At 46.0% G+C, this 20,080-nt stretch overlaps 1 long non-coding RNA gene across 2 annotated transcripts in view; it reads right to left on the bottom strand.

Annotated features, from left to right (window-relative positions):
• The window catches only part of LOC103349012 (uncharacterized), a 34,677-nt gene extending 15,921 nt beyond the window's left edge, over positions 1–18,756 (bottom strand). For both annotated transcript variants that reach the window (XR_001793726.3, XR_007921228.2), the window contains exon 1: positions 18,622–18,756. This is a non-coding gene — a long non-coding RNA (uncharacterized lncRNA). The remainder of the gene's footprint in view (positions 1–18,621) is intronic.
• Positions 18,757–20,080: the final 1,324 nt, after the last annotated feature.

The raw sequence follows: 20,080 nt of genomic DNA, 5'->3' as shown, positions 1-20,080 counted from the left end.
CCATCAGTAGACATTTGGATGGCTGCTGCCTTTTGCCTGCTCTTGTTCACAACTCTTCTTTCAATTCCTTTGAATATTCACCCAGAAATGGAATTGATAGGTTGTATGGAAATTTTATTTTTAATTTTTTTAGTAACTTCTATATTTTTCAAAAAAGTCTAATAAAATCACCCAAAAATTATCAGTGGAAGAAACTGGATTCAAGTGATGCTGGATAAGCCTATCATCTTTAAATTTATCATGAAATTTTTCTTTCCTTTCTTTTTTTTTTTTTTAGGAATTCTGTTTCCAGACTGCCATGTTCTTTTTTTTTTTCTCTTTTTTTTTTTTTTTAAGATTTTATTTATTTGAGAGGCAGAGTTACTGAAAGAGAGAGGTCTTACATATGTTGGTTCAGTCCCCAAATGGCTGCAATGTCCAGAACTGAGCTGATCCAAAGCCAGGAGCCAGGAACTTCTTCTGGGTTTCCCATGCAGCTGCAGGGGCCCAAGCACTTGACCAATCTTCCACTGCTTTCCCAGGCCATAAGCAAAGAGTTGTATCAGAAGAGGAGGAGCTGGGACAGGAACTGGCGCCCATATGGGATGCCTGCACTGCAGGCAGTGGCTGTATCCGCTACGCCACAGCGCCAGCTTAGCCTACTGTGCACAGCGCTGGCCCCTACTTTTCTCTTGTGGCTTTTCATACACACTCATCTCTTCTCTTTCACTTTAGCCTATAGAGTGAAGATGGTACTCTTGAGAGCTAGGTGTAAAACAAACAATAACATGAACAAGAAAGCACTTAAGAGGGAGGCATGAGACGCACAGGAAGATAACAAAATTACTGGGGAGAAAGTGTACAATGGAACAATAAAATCAAAGGCCAATAAATGAAACAATTTGAGAATCTCACCATATTTCATTTTCTTCCTACTCACTTTTCAAGTCCCAACCCCTACGCAATTGCTAGGAATTGTCATTGTAGACATGTTTTAAATGCAAACACAGTGCCTTCTATTAATAGAACGCGTATGTTGCCATGAAGCAGGTCAAGCAGAAGATGAGATAAGAGGATCAATACACCAAAGAGGAGCTTTAGCTCATTATTCCATCAAGTAATGGCTAAAAGCAAAAGAAATTGCTGCAAGAGACAACCTCAGTCTGAACCCATAAGCACAATGTTGAGAAAAGCAGCACCCCCATCCCCTCTCTCGCTGTGTCATCAAGTGTCCCAGAGGGAAACAACTGACACCAGCAGGAGGGAAACAGAACCGGTGAAAGCACACAGAGTCAGGCTTGATTCTGTGCTAAACAGACCAGGAGGATGTGTACTAAAACCACACCGTTCATGACAGAACATAAAAACAAAGGAAAGGGAGAGTGTCTCCACACACTCTGCCACTGGTCACCTTTCCTCCTTCTCCCTGTACTCAGACCCTGCCACTACCCCATTCGAGCTACGTTTCTCCTCCCCCAGCTTTGCAGTCTGGCTCCGCGTCCCTGTGCTGCTGGGCAGCTCTTCCCTCCCCAACCTCTTTGTCAAATAGGTCTGGTCTGAGCTCTAGGCCATTTATTTGCCTTTTTGGTGCGTGTGTGGCTCTGTGTTATATTGCATTCTAGAGCACTCTCCTGGCTTCATCCCTGGATGAGGGGAGCAGGAGCAGATCCCCAAGTTCAGAGCCCTAGCGTTAGCTGCTCTGCCAACAATGGACCATATTCTTTTCTTGTCCCTCCATCAGCAGGATACATTGTTCTCTGGGTACAGCGGGAGGGAGAGAGAAACAGCAGCTGTGAGGCCCTGCCTTCCCCCCACCAGGCCTGAGTGTGAATGCTAGAAGCCTGGCATCCTAAGCAGGAGCTGACACTTCCCCAAGGTCAGAGCTGACGGAGATGGGAGCCCAAGCTTCATTTTGCACAAAGGAAGGGTTATTTGCCAGGATAAGTAGGAGACTGTGATGTTACAGTAACTGTTAGCACTAATCGCTTCCTGTATTCTGGCATATGAAATCGCTCAAGAAATAACATATTTCGAGTTGAGAGTACGTCAAAAAGTTCATAGAAAGTGAAATTAAAAGATAATTTTATTTTGATGTGAGCAAGATTTGGAGCCTGTGCTTAGTTTTTTCCAAATACTCATTTTCCATGAACTTTTTGAAGTCCCCACACAGGTTATATATGTTTATTTATATTTGCCAAGTTTTGGGTCAGTTTTCAAGTTTTTCCTCCTTTTTTTTCTGGTTGGAATTTTTTAAAAAAGATTTATCTATTTATTTGAGAGGCAGTTATAGGGAGAGAGAGGGAGAGACAGAGAGAGTTCTTCTATCTGCTAGTTTACTCCCCAAATAGCCACAATCGCCAGAGCTGGGCTGATCCAAAGCCAGGATCCAGGAGCTTCTTCTGGATCTCCCATGGGGGTTCAGGAGTTCAAGCACTTGGGCCATCTTCTATTGCTTTCCTAGGCTACCAGCAGGGAGCTGGATTAGAAGAGGAACAGCTGAGGCTTGAACCGGCACCCATGTGGGATGCCAGCACCACAGGCAGAGGTTTAAGCTAGTATGCCACAGCGCCGACCACATCTGGTTGGGATTTTTATGGTTCTTTCTTGCCTCCTCAAATTCCCCACAATATGCAGTCAGTTCTCCTTATCCATAATATTTAGTGTCTATGAGGTTACCCCGAATGCTGACGTGTTTCTCTGAGGGGTAATTCAGGGTTAGGTTCCTATGGGCCTTTAGCTATTTTATTTCCATCAACCAATCAATCATGTGTTTCTGTTCAGAGATATTGTCTATATTGTTGATTCACTGACATGGACTCTCTGTGGTCAACAGCATATAACTCATGCCTGAGTGCAGCTTACGTAACACAAGGTTTTTCTCCGTGAGGCACATGCAAGTCATCTTGCACTTCAAGTGTCCAACAGCGCGTCAGCCCCACAATTCGGAGCACACGAAAAATGAAGCACATAGCAGTGGGCATGCCGCTCATAGGAAGACACTTGTTCACCGCATGAGCGCCGAAACAGGAAAATACAGCCTCACTCTGCTCAGCCTCACATGGGGGGCCCATCATCATGTGGGGGACTTTGGCTTTTCACTTCTCTGCACCTGTTCCCGAATGACATGTCTGTGAGGGTGGGCTTGAGAGTTATGCATAAAGTTCAGGAAGTAGGCAAATTCCCAGAGGCGGAATCCAGGGATAGTCAGGATTGATTGTAACTACACTTGGTAGATAATGAGATTTCGTCAGTGAGATTAAGAGACTGACCCAGCACCTACATGTGATGCCAGCGTAACAGGCAGGGGTTTTACCTGTTACACCACAAGGCCAGTCCCAAGAATCCTATTCTAAGGGCACTTTGTGAAGCCACCCATGACCTATTGTAGACTGACTGCAATTGAGTCCTGGCTCCACTTCATTTCCAGCTTCCTGCCAGTACAGATGCTAGGAAGTAGCAGTGATGACTCAAGTAGTTGGGTCCCTGTCACCCATGTGGGAGACCTGAACTGAGTTCCTGGCTCCTGGTTTCAGCTTGGCCTAGTACTGGTCATTGCAAGTATTCAGGAAGTGAGCCAGTGGATGAGAGTGCTGTCTTCTCTCTCTCTCTCTCTCTCTCTCTCTCTCTCTCTCTCTGAAATTCTACCTGTCAAATAAACAAATAAAAATCTAAAAAAAAAAAAAAAAAAGAAAAGAAAAGAAAACCTGCTCCTTGCCCTCCAACTCATCTGGTCCTTCTTGTAGCTAATGGCCTGAAGGGGCCTGACTTATTGGTCTTTGTATGGAAAGAGCCAGGGCTTGGTAGTCGTAAGAATCTCAGTTCTGTCTTTTACAAGAGTCCTCAAGTAGTTCATGCAAAAACACATTATAAAAGACTATGCATGGATTTCAAAAATTTTCTCACCAAAATAAGTATCTTTTATTTCCATTTTTTCCCAGGAACTTTTTGAAGTACCCTCATCTAACAGAGAAACTTTAAGTTACTTAAATGTGGGACTAGCATTGTGGTGTAGCAGGTAAAGCTACCACCTGCATCCCATATGGGTGCCAGTTTGTGACCCAGCTACTCCACTTCCAATCCTGCTCCTGCTGATGGCCTGGGAAAAGCAGTGGAAGACAGCCCAAGTGTTTGGGCCTCTGCCACCTAAGTGGGAGACTCGAATGAAGCTCCTGGCTCCTGGCTTTGGCCTGGACCTGGCCACTGCGGCCATCTGGGGAGTTAAACCAGCAGATGGAAGATTCCTCCCTCTGGGTCATCCTCTTTCTTTGTAATTCTGACTTTCAAATAAATAAATATTTTTTAAAAAGTTATTTAAATGTTTCTTAAGGCCCGTTTCTTTGCTTTTAACAATGTGGAGATTAAAAAGAAATACTGGGGGAGTAGATTAAGTCTCTGCTTAGGATGCCTGTATCCCATATTGGAGTGCCTGGTTCTAGTCCTGTCTGCTCTGCACTTCTTCTTCTTTTTTTTTTTTTATTTGAAAGTCAGAGTTACACAGAGAAAGAAGGAGAGGCAGAGAGAGAGAGAGAGAGAGAGAGAGGTCCTCCATCTGCTGGTTTACTCCCCAATTATCTGCAATGGCCGGAGCTGTGCTGATCTGAAGCCAGGAGCCAGGAGCTTCTTCCAGGTCTCCCATGTGGGTGCAGGGGCCCAAGGACTTGGCCATCTTCTACTGCTTTCCCAGGCCGTAGCAGAAAGCTGGATCGGAAGTGGAGCAGCCAGGACTCGAACCGGCACCCATATGGGATGTCGGCACTGCAGCCAGCAGCTTTACCTGCTATGCCACAGTGCTGGCCCCTACTCTGCACTTCTGATCCAGTTACCTGCTAATGTAACTGGGAGGCAGTGGATAATGGCCTAAGTATTTGGGTTCCTGCCATCCATGTGGTAAAATGGAGTTGATGATTTATGACTTTGGTCTGTCCTAGCCTTGGCTGTTATAAGCACCTGGGGAGTGGACAAGTGGATGGAAGATCTCTCTCTCTCTCTCTCTCTCTCTCTGACTCTGCCTTTTATACATACATATATATATATATTTTAAAAAGATAGTAAATGAGAAAGTACTTAATATACAAAAAGCCTCAATAAACATTAGCATTCTTTTAAAAAAATTTTTAATTAATTTATTTTAGAGACAGAGAAATAAAAATAGAACCAGAGAGAGAGAGAGAGAGAGAGAGAATTCTCATCTGTTGATTTACTTCCCAAATGCTGCAACAGCTGGGGCTGGGCTGGGGCTGAAGCTGGGAGCCAGAAACACAATCTGGGTCTCCCACATGGATGGCAGCAACCTGATTACTTGAGCTATCACCACTGCCCACAGGGTCTGCACTGATGGAAAGCAGGAGTCAATAGCTAGGAATCAAACTTAGGCATTCTGCTGAAAATGAACTCAGCTTGAGTCATCTTGTAGACCTGCTAACACTGCCACTACGTAACGTGTATGCTGTAACCTCAGCTCTTCCCCTGTGCATTGGCAGCACCCAATAAGTAAACCAACATTTGTAAAGAGGAATAGAGGCTTGCAACTTTGGAACTTTAATGGTAAAAACCAAAGGGATTTTAATGGTAAAAACCAATTACCTTTTTTCAGGCCAGGGAAATTCCTTAACACAGGTTTCAAGATACCTCATCAGCCTTCCTCAGTCTTCCTGCCACTCCAACCCACTAAACTTCTTTTACACTTTAACTTAGATTCTATTTCCCTCTCTATGGAACTTCCTTCTCTAAAAAATAGAACTGGATGAAGCTGAGACCCAGAAGAGAGAGATTATTTTCCCATCCCAACCACATTTTGATCCAAGTCTCTTTCCCAGCACCACACTTTTTTTTTTTTTGACAGGCAGAGTGGACAGTGAGAGAGAGAGAGACAGAGAGAAAGGTCTTCCTTTTGCCGTTGGTTCACCCTCCAATGGCCGCCGCGGCCGGCGCGCTGCGGCCGGTGCACTGTGCTGATCCGATGGCAGGAGCCAGGAGCCAGGTGCTTTTCCTGGTCTCCTATGGGGTGCAGGGCCCAAGCACCTGGGCCATCCTCCACTGCACTCCCTGGCCACAGCAGAGAGCTGGCCTGGAAGAGGGGCAACCAGGACAGAATCCGGCGCCCCGACCAGGACTAGAACCCGGTGTGCCAGCGCCGCTAGGCGGAGGATTAGCCTAGTGAGCCGCGGCGCCAGCCCCAGCACCACACTTCTTATTCCTACCCAAGCCATTATCTTAGGCCTTTCCTTCTACCACATACATGGCCTTTTTCCTTCCACCAAAGCCTGTCCTTAAACCTTTCAAACCTCTCTTGAAGAGTCCTCTCCTCTAATAAATCAGACCTCGCCCATCTTCATGTGACCCTGATCAACCTGTTTACTCCGAGAGCCTTTCTCCCTTCTCCTTTAGGTATGGTGTTATAGATTATAGGGTTGCAGAAATTTCTGGCTTTGAAGATGATCCCAGTTTTTAAAATAAAGATTTATTTATTTGTTTGAAAGGAAGAGTTAGACACAGAGAGCGAGATCTTCCATCCACTGCTTCACTCCCCAAATGGCTGCAACAGCCAGAGCTGGGCCAGCCTGAAGTCAAGTGTCCAGAATTCTATCGTGGCCATCCACATGGGTGTAGGAGTCCAAGCACCTGAGCCATCTTCTTCAGCTTTCCCAGGTACATTCGCAGGGAACATGATCAGAAGTGGAGCAGCTGAGACTCAACAGGCATTCATGTGGGATGCCAGCATCAGAGTCAGTGGCTTAACCTGCTCCTCTTCCGATCCAGCTCTCTGCTGTGGCCTGGGAAAGCAGTACAAGATGGCCCAAGGCCTTGGGCCGCTGAACCCGTGTGGGAGACCCGGAAGAAGCTCCAGACTCCTGGCTTCGGATCGGCACAGCTCCGGCCGTTGCGGCATATGTCGAGTGAACCATCGGATGGAAGACTCTCTCTCTCTCTCTCTCTCTCTCTCTCTTTCTCTCTCTCTTTCCCCATAACTCTGCCTTTCGGATAAATAAATAAATCTTAAAAAAAAAATTGAGTCCCAGAGGCAGGGTACTGGCTAGCTTCCACTCTCAGCTGTTAACTTTACTCTTTGGTTGTGAAGCCATGTGAAGCTGGAACCCAGATGGTTATTCCTGATGAAGCTGAGAATCAGAGAATGAAGCAGAACCTCAGAGAAGCAGAGATGACCCCCGCCCCCAAAATGAAACCCCAGGCAACAATCTTGTGTGCTGATTCTCACTTCTGGTTGCACTTATTGGTAGTCTAGATGAAACTCAGTGACTCTGTCAAACCCCTTCTTCTTTTGTCCCTCCTTGACTTGAACGAGTTGAGTGGACTGCTTCTGCCACTGAGAAGCCTCAAGACCTCCCCTTTATCCCTGGAGCTGAAAGGTGGACCTGGCAGCCTCACAGTCGGAAGTTCAGGAGGGGGTTGCCAAGGATTTCAAGGCATTGTTTCCTTCTCTGTAGGAGACGGGGCTCATTTCTGCAGCTCAGATCTCCCATTCATAGTTATTTCTCTCTGTCCCACCCCCTCATCCAGGTAAACACAGCAACTGTTGCCAGCCTTCAGCCTTCATTGAACTTCATTTCCTCCGCTGACTTCCTTCTCAGGAACCTAGAGGAAATTTGTTTGCTTGCGCACAGAAACAAGCTGAAAGCCTTGTCAAATCAATCTAGGGGATGATGTTTGGTTCAGCAGTTACGATGCTGGGTAGGACACCCACAGTCCATGTCAGAGGCCTGAGTTCAAGTCCATTCCCAATTTCTGCTTCCTGCTAATGTGCACCTTGGGAGGCAGCAGGTGGTGGTTCAAGTAGTTGGATCCCTGCCACCCCTGTGGGAGACCTGGGCAGAGTTCCCAGCTCCTGGCCTCAGCCCTGGCCATTGTGGGCATTTGGGAAGTGAACCAAGGATGGGAGCTCTGTCTCTGACTCTCAGTCTCTCTGCCTTTAAAATAAAATAAATGAATAAATAAAAATGTTAACAATCAATTTATCCTGAAAATACATATTTTAAAAAGTGAATCTAACTGGCCTTTGGCTTGTGACTTTTTCTCCCCTTTTTGGGAGGTAGAAGGGTGTATTACCACAATTCCCCAACTTCAGTTGCCAGCATACCAGCTTCAGGATTTTTTTAAGGGTTTATTTAGAAGGTAGAATGAGAGAGAGAGAGAGAGAGAGAGAGAGAGAGAAATCTACACATATCTGTACACACACGCACAGATCTTCAACTGCTGGTTCACTCCTCAAATGGCCTCAACAGCTGGGGCTGGGCCAGGCAGAAGCCAGGAGCCTGGAACTCCATCTAGCCCATGTGGGAGCAGAGGCTCAAGCACTTGGTCTTCAACTGCTTTCCCAGACTCTTTAGCAGGGGACTGGATCTGAAGTGGAGCGGCGGGTGTCTGTGCCATGATGCCAGCCCCAACCATCTTCTTTTCTACGGGACTTCCCAATCCATAATAAGATAATAAGCATTAGGGGGGCTGGCACTGTGGCGTAGCAGATAAAGCTGCTGCCTAGTAGCGCTGGCATCCCATATGGGCGGTGGTTCAAATCCCGGCTGCTCCACTTCTAATCTAGCTCTCTGCTAGGGCCTGGGAAAGCAGTAGAGGATGGCCCAAGTCCTTGGGCCCCTGCACCCACATGGGAGATCCAGAAGAATCTTCTGGTCCTGGCTTCGGATTGGTGCAGCTCCAGCCATTGTAGCAATCTGGGGAGTGGACCATCGGATGGAAGACCTCTCTCCCTCTCTGCCTCTGCCTATCCGTAACTCTGACTTTCAAATAAATAAATAAATCTTTTTAAAAAAGATAATAAGCATTCAGAATCTCCAACAGAGAGAGCACACTTCTTTTTCCAAATTTGACCACTTAAGAACTCTTAAGTGCTCCTCAGAGCACTAGTTGGGGAAAGAGGAAGGGCAGTGTTGACCATCTTGGCATGAATGCTACTCCTCTAATTTCTTCCTATTATAAAAGCAAGCTGCTCTGGGGATGCTAAAAGAAAAAAACATATCTGAACTAATGTTGCCTTCATATCAGCCTAGGGCCACCCTGGAGACATTTTATTTCTGTATCACTTTCTGCTGCGTGCCTGAGAACTCCCTCCCTCCACAGCCTGTCTTTGATCATGTACTTTGCTAATGTGTAATATCTCAACTCTTCATTGGGTTTCGTTTTTTAAAAATTTTTTGAAATATAGCATTTCATTTCTTTTTATTTTAAAGATTTATTTATTTGAAAGGCAAAGTTACAGAGAGAGAGGGAAAGACAGAGAGAGAGAGAGAGCAAGTGAGCACACTCTTGCATCCTCTGGTTTACTCCCCAGATGGATGCAACAGCCAAGGATAAGCCAGGCTGAAGCCAGAGCCTCGAACTCCACCTGTGTCTTTCTCCTGGGTGGCAAGGACCCAGGAACTTGGGCCACCTTCTGTTGCCTTCCCAGTTGCATCAGCAGAGAGTTGGAGTGGAAGTGGAGCAGCTGGGACACAAACTGGCACTCATATGGGATGCTTGGCGCGACAGTGTGGCATTGTGCAACACCACCACCCTTGGATCCTTTTTTTAATTTTTCCTTTTTAAAATTTTTGAGAACGTAATACCAGAAAGTAATCATTTCTAACTTTTAAAAACTAAATAGGGATAGGAAGTGAGTCAGAGAAATGTCATATTGTACAAAAGGAAGCCAGATCTTACAGGGGCCAGGTCACATGGAACGCAGGCGCACTGCTGGTAGCATGGAGGCATCCTGTTTCTCCACGCAAGCTGTTTCCACTGCTGAAGTGAATTCCTTTGATTTGATTTACAGGAGAAGCCTATTTCTGAGCCGTCTGAATTACCTTGACTCTGTGTTTCTCATTTGGATGTTTAATAGAAAATACTGTGTGGGCAGGAAAAGAAACGGTAGTCGTGGAAACATGTGCTTGAGAAATAGGAAGTAGATCCCACATGCATATCCACAGAGAAAACTCCCTTATTAGGCTAGTGTGGGCCATCAGGACGAATCCCAGGTTAGACTCCCTGTCGTTATGCCAGACTATTCCTCGGCTGGTGAGCAGCATGAGCGTGGAGGAGCAGGTCTTCCTGCAGTCCAGCTTTCCTTGCTGTAGGAGAAATGAAGCACAAAGAGGGGGTCTGGAAGGGAAGCAGTGTGATAGAGGATGCAAACTTTATTCATTTTTGTTCTCTAAAAAGGTTTGAGATAGCTTAAAACCAAGGACACACCACAAAGTTTGTATCATAATTGCTTAGTGTAACAGAAAAAAAATCAGGAAGGCTACATACATATTGAGTACATATTTGTCTCTGAGCTTTCCGGTAACCACAACAAACAGGGAAATACGTTAGAAAGAAAGGTGGATGCCTACCAGTTACCCACAAGAGAAAAGGATTTTCTGGAATTAAATTCCTAATTTTTTTTCTCACATAGGATTATATCTTAGGGGTTATTGTGCAATATAAAAGACAACATGGCCAGCGCCGCGGCTCAATAGGCTAATCCTCCACCTTGCAGCGCCGGTACACTGGGTTCTAGTCCCGGTCGGGGCGCCGGATTCTGTCCCAGTTGCCCCTCTTCCAGGCCAGTTCTCTGCTGTGGCCCGGGAAGGCAGTGGAGGATGGCCCAAGTGCTTGGGCCCTGCACCCCATGGGAGACCAGGAGAAGCACCTGGCTCCTGCCTTCGGATCAGCGCAGTGCGCCGGCCGCAGCGCGCCAGCCGTGGCAGCCATTGGAGGGTGAACCAACGGCAAAGGAAGACCTTTCTCTCTGTCTCTCTCTCTCACTATCCACTCTGCCTGTAAAAAAAAAAAAAAAAAAAAAAAAAGACAACGTGTGTCCCAGGTGTAGCTTTAGGACTATTTTCCATAATAACGTTGGATTAAAGTCAAGAATATTATAGCAAGGCCAGTGACTATAGTGTTATACGGTCTTCGATAACAAGCAAGATACCGGGTGTTTCTAGGTTTTGGTTTCCCCTTCTATAAAATGAAGAAATAGCCTTGAGGTCACGGAGGAGACAGGGAAGTATATCAAATTAACCAGGGGGAGTTTTTTCAAGATACACATGCCTTTTACATTATTCCTACCCCTGCATAGCAAATATCTACTGTGAAAATTCACTCCAGAGAACTTTGTTTAATTAAAAAGAAAATCCTCAAAAATAGTGAGGGAAGGGGCTAGTGCTGTGGCATTGCTGGTAAAGCCTTTGCCTATGACACCAGCATCCCGTACGGGTGTCAGTTCAAGACATAGCTGCTCTACTTCTGATCCAGCTCCCTGCTAATGGCCTGGGAAAGCAGCAGCAGATGGCCCAAGTCTTTGGGCTCCCGCACCCATGTGGGAGAACTGGAAGAGGCTCCTGGATCCTGGCTTTGGCCTGGCCCAGCCCTGGCCATTGCAGCCATCTGGGGAGTGAACCAGTGGATGGAAGATCTCTCTCTCTCTCTCCCACCCTCCCTCCTTCCCTCTCTATAACTCTTTTTAAAAAGATTTATTCATTTATTTGAAAGACAGTTACAGAGAGGCAGAAGCAAAGAGAAAGAGACAATGTCTTTCATCTGCTACTTCACCCCCCAAATGGCCACAACGGCCGGAGCTGCGCCGATCCAAAGCCAGGAGCCAGGAGCCTCTTCCAGGTCTCCCAGATGGGTGTAGGGACCCAAGGACTTGGGCCATCCTCTACTGCTTTCCCAGGCCATAGCAGGGAGCTGGATCAGAAGTGGAGCAGGTGGGACTCGAACTGGCACCTGTATGAGATGCCGGTACTGCAGACGGTGGCCTTACCCACTATGTCACAGCACCAGCCTCAAATAAATGAATAAATCTTAAAAAAAAAAATAGTGAGGGGAATATAGCACCCAGTCAAAAATGAACACTTGTTAACACTTAGCCATATTTTCTTTAAACTTTAAAAGTGAAAGGAATAGGGGCCAGCACTGTGGCGCAGTGGCTTAATGCCCTGGCCTGAAGTGCCAGCATCACATAGAGACCCGGCTGCTCCACTTCCCATCCAGCTCTCTGCTATGGCCTGGGAAAGCAGTAGAAGATGGCCCAAGTCTTTGGGCCCCTGCACCCACGTGGGAGACCTGGAAGAAGCTCCTGGCTCCTGGCTCCTGGCTTCGGATAGGCTCAACTCTGGCCGTTGAGGCCAATTGGGGAGTGAACCATCGAACAGAAGACCTCTCTCTCTCTCTCTCTCTCTCTGTACCTCTCCTCTCTCTGTATAACTCTGCCTTTCAAATAAATCTTTTTTAAAAAAGTGAAAGGAATAAATAAAACAGTCCAGATAAAGTGGAAGTCCATTAAGATAGCTTGGTTTGACTACAGTAATAAACATACAATCCCACAATTCAGGAGCTTAAAACAACAAGGGTTTATTTCTCAGCCATGCCTCAGCTTCACTGTGGGTCATTTGAGACGCGTTGTCCTCACCCCAGGACCTGCTGGTGAAGGAGACTGAGCACTGACATGTAAACACTGTTCTCCATAGCAAACAGATAAAGAACACTGTTGGTTGTACATCTGGCTCTTAAATCTTGTCCTGAAGTAGCACTTCCACTCACATTTTTCTGGCCGACCTAAGTCGTAGGATCACATCCAACTTCAAAGAAGGTAAAGAAATGGAATCCCACAATGGTCCTGGAAGAAAAGTCACAGTCCTGTGGCTCCAGAACTGCTTCCCTCCCCACTGGTACAAGTCATGAGTGTGAGGCGTATCTGCATCCTATGTTATGTTTTACCACAAATACACTATTCATATTACAAGGGGACAGAAAATGTAGAAAATGGAATGAAAATGTAAGTTTATTTTAGTGCAGTTTTAAAACTTTGAAATCAATCCATGCATAGTTATTTTATAAATGTATTTTTCCATAAACTTTTTGAATACTCATCGTACATATGGTTTTCAAAATTTTTTTGCAACAATACAAACTTTCAAAAATTCCATTTCCAGGGCTGGCATTGTGGTACAGTGTGTTAAGTGCCACTTACTGCACCCGTGTAGCATATCAGAGGGTTGGTTTGTGTCTCAGCTGCTCCGCTTCTGATCCAGCTCCTTGTTAACGCATCTGAGAAGGCAGCAGAAGATGGCTCAACTAGGGGGCTTCTGATACCCATGTGAGAGACTAGAATGGAGTTCCTGGCTTCTGGCTTTAGCCTGGCCCAGCCCTGGCTGTTGCAAACATTTGGGCGTGAGCCAGAAGATGGTTCTCTTCTCTCCACACTCTGTCTCTCCATCATTCTGTCTAGAGACTTTTGTTTAGCCAAACCTTGGATATGAAAATAGATCTTGCTGTCAAGGTTCATGTTCCTGATTGCTAGTGAAATGGAACATTTTTTTCCACATTTGATTATTAGGTTTCTTTTTGTGCATTACTTGTTCACATTCTTTGTCCATTTCTCTGCTGGATTGTTTATCTTTTTTTCCTATTGATTTGTAGTATTTCTTTACACCTTCTGAAGGTATTACTTCATGTGTTCCATATTTGGCTATCTCCAGGTTTTTATGATGTATCTTCCACCTACACATCACCCACAACCACCACTGAAGTCATTTCTATCTCTATCATTTTATGTACATGTATCATGACCTTATGTACCTATACATCTAAAGCCAGGATTTTAAATCAAGCTACAAAGAGTCTTACTAAATATACAGATGCATTCGATGTATTCTTTCTCTATCCCTAAGTAATTCCTTTCATGAAAATGTTCTGAGCTTGCTATGAACATTTGAATGCACAGCTCTCAGGAAGGCTGTGTTTGGTGAAGCAGAGTGACATTCCCCTAAGTACAGCCAGTCTCAATGTCTTCCTCATAAAGGCTGTCTTTGATTCAGGAGGCAATAGAACTGTGTAAAATAAGCTGACCAGGCCTTCAGTTCTAGCTGGATTTGTGGTCACTCTCTGACCAACCAAGGCTGGGCAGTCGACGGTGCCCTGCACCCATAAATTAGCATTAGTGTCTTTTTTTTTTTTTTTTTTTTTTTTTTTTTTTTTTTTTTGACAGGCAGAGTGGACAGTGAGAGAGACAGAGAGAGAAAGGTCTTCCTTTGCCGTTGGTTCACCCTCCAATGGCCGCCGCTGCAGCTGGCGCACCGTGCTGATCCGATGGCAGGAGCCAGGATCCAAGTGCTTTTCCTGGTCTCCCATGGGGTGCAGGGCCCAAGCACCTGGGCCATCCTCCACTGCACTCCCTGGCCATAGCAGAGAGCTGGCCTGGAAGAGGGGCAACCGGGACAGAATCCGGCACCCCGACCGGGACTAGAACCCGGTGTGCCGGCGCCGCAAGGTGGAGGATTAGCCTATTGAGCTACGGCGCCGGCCTAGCATTAGTGTCTTGAAAAGAGACCATGAGATTACAAGATATCCTCAGTGCAAAAACAATGTGGTGGTTATAGGAGTGAGTGGAGAGTCAATTCTTCTTAAAGCAGACCAAGGACAAGGGTGTACAAGAAACACAAAATGATTCCTGCATTTTCCCCTTTCTCTACTCTCCAAATATTTCATAATGGATTTATATAATGTTAACAATTCAAAACATCATAATGAGAACTCAAACCAAAATAGAACCCATTGTGAGGGTGAGGATCCCCATCTCTCACGTATGTAGACGTTCACTTCACATGGGGAGAGAAGTCAAAGGCAGGAAAGGAAGGGGCTTCCCCACTTGTTGGGTTTGCAAAGTAAAGCTGAAAGTGCTAGAACACTGCAGGCTTTGCCTAGGCTGGGAGAGGAAGTGGTCAAGCGCTGCGATGGAGAAACGCGGGCCGCAGGTAGTGGCTGTGAGAGAAGAGAAGCAGAATGGAGCAGGGAAGGAAAACGGTGGTGGAGGCAAGTTCAAGAGCGTCCTGGAATCAAAAGTAAAGTGTGACCAGGATCTTCTTGGCTGTTGGTGGTGTGCAGAGACATCCTCTTTAACGGGGAGTTCATTCACAGCAGGAGGACTGAGATGTCCATATGCTGTTTAGCAGGTGGGGGATATGGCTAAATCCAGCCACTCAGCTTTGGCCAAGTCACTACTGGCTGTAGATTCCTGCTTTGGCTCATTAGTGTCTTCCATGAAATATAACCTTGCAATGAAGTTGTCCTCAGCGTTTCGTTTTACGTAACAGCAACTGTTTTTTTCCGATTTTTAATGACATATGGAGAAAAAAAAACTCTAATTCTATAAAATGAAAAAGAATGCAGTATAAGATTTTTTATACAATAGGACTTCAAAAAGTTCATGGAAATACATGTTGTGAAAAAAAAACTATGTATAGATTCTTAAAATTTTTGCAGCAGAATAAACATCTTTTCATTCCATTTCCACATACATTTTGAAGTATCATTCCATGGTATAATTTGTTTTATTTAAAAAAAAAAACTCACTAGTTTATAAAAGTTGGAATGGACAAGAATATGCTATAAATGGAAAATGTATGGACTTGAACTTGGAAAGACAAAGGTACAAATAGCATGTCTGCCACTTTAGCTGCATCATCTCAGGGAAGGTGCTTCAATTCTCTAATCCTGGTTGTTTCAACTGCAAAACAGGGTGAGGGAAGAATTCCATTTATTTTCGGGGAGCTGAATTGAACTAGAACTAATTAAATAAAATACTTGAAGGGTGGGTGTTTGGCCTAGTAATTAAGACACCACGGGATGTCCACATCTTATGTCAGAGTATTTGTGTTCAAGTCCTGGCTGCATTCCAGTTCCAGCTCCCTGTTAATGTAGACCCTGGGAGACAGCAGTAATAGACAAGGGATTGGATTTCTGCCACCCACATGAAGACTTGGGTTGAATTTCCAGCCCCTAACTTTGGTCCTTAGATGCACTGGGGAGTGAACCAGCAGATGAGAGCTCTCTCTCTCTCGTAAATAAATAAGCTAATTAATTAATTAATCATTAAAATATTTGATACACAGAAAATACTCTACACATGATCTTACTATTATTTGAAGATGGGGATATAAAGAGCTTGCTTTGTAGGTACATGGCTGTGTAGTCACACGCAGCCCCATACTTGGTTTAACGCTCTGCTGTTGCCATATTGAAATTCTAAAGTTGGTTTTTGTTTTTTTGTTTTTTTTTTGACAAGTAGAGTTAGACAGTGAGAGAGAGAAACAGGTCTTCCTTCCGTTGGTTCACCCCCTAAATGGTCGCTACGGCCGGAGCTATGCCAATCCGAAGCCAGGAGCCAGGTGCTTCTTCCTGGTCTCCCATACGGGTACAGGCGCCCAAGCACTTGGGCCATAGCAGAGAGCTGGACTGGAAGAGGAGCAACCGGGACTAGAACCCAGCATCCATATGGGATGCCGACGCCACAGGTGGAGGATTACCCAAGTGAGCCACGGCGCCGGCCCCTGTTATTATTCTTTTTTTTTTAAGATTTGTTTATTTAAAAGGCAGGTTACACAGAGAGATCTCCCATCCATTGGTTCACTCCTCAGATGGTCACAACAAGCTAGGGCTGGGCCAGGCTAAAGCCAGGAGTCAGGAGCTTCTTCCAGGTCTCCCACATGGGTGGCAGGGGTCCAACACTTGGGCCATCTTCTGCCACTTTTCCCAGGTCACTAACAAGGAGCAGTGGTCAGGAGATGAACTGGTGTCTATATGGGATGCCCGCATTGCGAGCTGGGGCTTTTACCCGCTATTCTACAAAGCTGGCCCTAAAATTCAAAATTTTTGAACAAGGGGCCTACATTTTCATTTTGTACAGGGCCTTGCAAATTCTGTGTGTGTGCACACACACACAGCTGTGACACAGGGGATTCAGCCTTTGACCCATTGTGCAGAATTGCTTCCTGATTGGGTTGTCTCAAAGCTAAAACACAGAGGAAAAAGATTAAAAAGCAGTAAGTCCAAATGTAAACGGCATTTATTTCTGGGCAGTTTTAAGGATGATTTTCGCTTTCTTCATTATTCTTCTATGTATTCTACATTTCTATAATGAACACATATTACTTTTCTAATCAGGAATAAATGAATACATGTGGGTTCCTTTACAATTTTTTCTCCCCATTTGGCAGATGAGTGAAACTAAGGTAACAGATAGGAAATGACTCATCTAAAATCACATAGCAATCAATGTCACATTGTGATAACGTCCAGGAAACTGCACTTCCATTTCTGCACCTCACTCGTTCGGGCCTCAGTTACCCAGCTTTTCTAGCACCACTCCCTATAGGCATCTGACTTGATCTGGGGCCCCAGCACTGCATTGTGCAGATGGGGGTGTCCCTCAGAGGCCCAGGGGGAAGGATGAGGTGCAGCATGGTAGGGGTCACAGAATGGGAAGTACAGACGTAGAAGCCACAGACTCTGTTCTCAGAGGGCCTACAGCAGGCTCTTACAGCTGTAGGTGAAATAGTGACTTCCTGTCTGTAATGCAGCTCACAGTGGGGGCAGGGTTGGGAGGAACTGTTGCCAGAGGAGCAACAAAGAACATGGGGACAACTATCTTTTAAAACAATTATTTTATTCATTTGAAAGACAGAGTTACAGAGAGAGAAAGAGAGGGAGAGACAGAGAGAGAAAGAGGTCTTCTAGCTGCTGGTTCACTCCCCAAGTGGCCACAATGGCCAGAACTGGGTCTATCCAAAGCCAAGAGCTAGGAGCTTCTTCCAGGTCTCCCACATGAGTGCAGGGGCCCTAGGACTTGGCCATCTTCTGCTGCTTTCCCAGGTGCATTAGCGGGGAGCTGGATGAGAAACAGAGCAGCTAGGACTCGAACGGGGGCCCATATGGGATGCCAGTATTGTAGGCAGTGGCTTAACCTGCTGTGCCACAACGCCGGCCCCGCCAGAAATTTTTTTTTTTTTTTATACCAAGGTTATTTCCAAATTAAAAGTTCTGGAAACTTTGGCCTTCTTCTGTCCCTGCAGCTACGGTCCTGAAGGCGGCCAAGGAGAGCCAGCATGCGGGGGTAAGGGGGTGGGAGGGGGCAGAAGCGTGCACGATGTTTGGTGAGTTTCTCTGACATAGCGCTGACACGGTTTCTGCATTTCCGCCCTCACAGCAGCTGGCTCCCATGCTGTGATTTTCCCTGCTGCACTTTCTCTTCCCTTTCTCTTTGTCCTGGCGAGTCGTCCAAAGCTGAAATGTGCTGGGGCGTGGCCGACCTGAAGGAGTCTGCGAACATTCATGTGTTTTATCCCTGAGTACCAACCCTTCCCTCCTCCAAGAGCCAAACTGAAATTCTAAGTTCCTCTTGGCAGCACAGTAAATCTCCATAGATTAATATCTTTTTAAATGTGAGAGACAGAGAAAGAGAGAGTTTCCATCTCCTGGTTCACTCCCCAAATGCCTACAATGGTTGGGACTGGGCCAAAGGCAGAGGCTGGTAACACAATCCAGGTCTCCCACGTGGGTGGCAGGAACCCAACCGCTTGAGCCATCACCTCTGCCTCTAGGTTCAGTGGAAAGCTGGAGGCAGGAGCCAGGCACTCAGCTGTGGGCCACGGGCATCACAACCAGCAGTAGAAATTGCTAGGCCGAATGCCCAGCCATCTTTAAGGACCTTCCAGAGAGTAGCTCTGGCAGGGTTCTCAAGGCTCAGACTAGAGGCTCTGCGCTAAGATAGAGGAGAATGGGGGAAAGCTCAGGAGTGTTAAATAGCGGGGCTTATGCTGAGGACATTGGTGTGAATATAAGGATCACTTCCATGCAGGGCGTTCTTACCTGTGCCAGGCAGATAACTTGCTCCACATCCACTGCCTGATTTAATTGAATCTTCCCAGTGGTCCTCATTTTTCAGGAAGGAAAGAGGCAAAAGCATGGCTAATCAAAATCCTCAACAATGTACTACACTAAGAGTGAATCCAGAAGAGGAGGGGACAGGGGAGGAGGACGAAGAGGAGGCAGGGAACCAGTGAGTGTTCAGAGTAAATCAATGGAAACCCCCTCACATAGCCTGAAAAACATTTCAAAACAAACAAAAAAGGAGTGAATCCAATGTAAACTATGGACTTTGGGTTTGCTAATCCTGCATGGGTTCATGTTCACCAAGCAGTAAAGTACTCTTCTGGTGGGGGATGTTGACAGTCGGCGGAGGTTGAGCAGGGGAAGGAAGTGCTATGGGAGAACTCTCAGTGCTTTTTGCTCAATTTTGCTGATAGTCTGAAACAGCTTTAAAAAATAAAGTCATTGAAAAAAATAATAAAGTCATTGAAACACACACACACACACACACACACACACACACACACACGGAGCTAGTAAGGAGCAGGACCAGAGTCAAAACTGGGTCTCCTGGGGCTGGTGCCATGGCTCACTCGGGTAATCCTCTGCCTGCGGTGCCAGCATCCCATATGGGCGCCGGGTTCTAGTCCAGATTACTTCTCTTCCAGTCCAGCTCTCTGCTGTGGCCCAGGAAGGCAGTGGAGGATGGCCCAAGTGCTTGGGCTCCTGCACCCGTGTGGGAGACCAGGAAGAAGCACCTGGCTCCTCGCTTCAGATCAGCGCAGCATTGGCCATTTGGGGGATGAACCAATGGAAAGAAGACCTTCTCTCTGTCTCTCTCTCTCACTATATAACTCAACCTGTCAAAAAACAAACAAACAAAAAAAAAAACAACTGGGTTTCCTTAAGTGTGAGTTACTGGTAACAAAAATCTATTAAGCTCCACTGCACAGGCAGCAATAATGACACAATGACAAGATGCACCTGTGGGTGGGGGTGGGGGTGTGTTAAGTAGTAGCCTGTGGAGAACAAAGGCAGAAGTGGAAGGGATCAGTGTCTGAGTGATGGATATGCCAATTACCCTGATTTGATAATATACCCGTCGAAACATTGCATTGCACCCCATGAATATATACAATTATGTGGGTTTTTTTTTTTTCAAAGAGAGAGAGCAAGAGCCAGAGAGACATCTTCCATCCACTGATTGACTCCCCAAATGGCCGCAGCGGCCAGGGCTGGGTCAGACCAAAGCAAGGAGCTTCCTTCCGGATCTCCCACGTGGATGCAGAGGCCCAAACACTTGGGACATTTTCCATTGCTTTCCCAGGCTCATTAGCAGGGAGCTGGATTGGAAGTGGAGCAGCTGGACTCAAACCAGCACCCATATGGGATGCCGGCACTGTGGATGGTGGCTTAATCTACTGCACCACAGCACCAACCTCAATGTGTTAATGTCTAA

This window comes from Oryctolagus cuniculus, chromosome 9 (genome assembly GCF_964237555.1).
Source record: "Oryctolagus cuniculus chromosome 9, mOryCun1.1, whole genome shotgun sequence".
In the NCBI taxonomy this organism is placed as follows: domain Eukaryota; kingdom Metazoa; phylum Chordata; class Mammalia; order Lagomorpha; family Leporidae; genus Oryctolagus; species Oryctolagus cuniculus.
The sequence above is the reverse complement of the archived record's forward strand: the minus strand, read 5'-3'. Positions and strand labels throughout refer to the sequence as shown.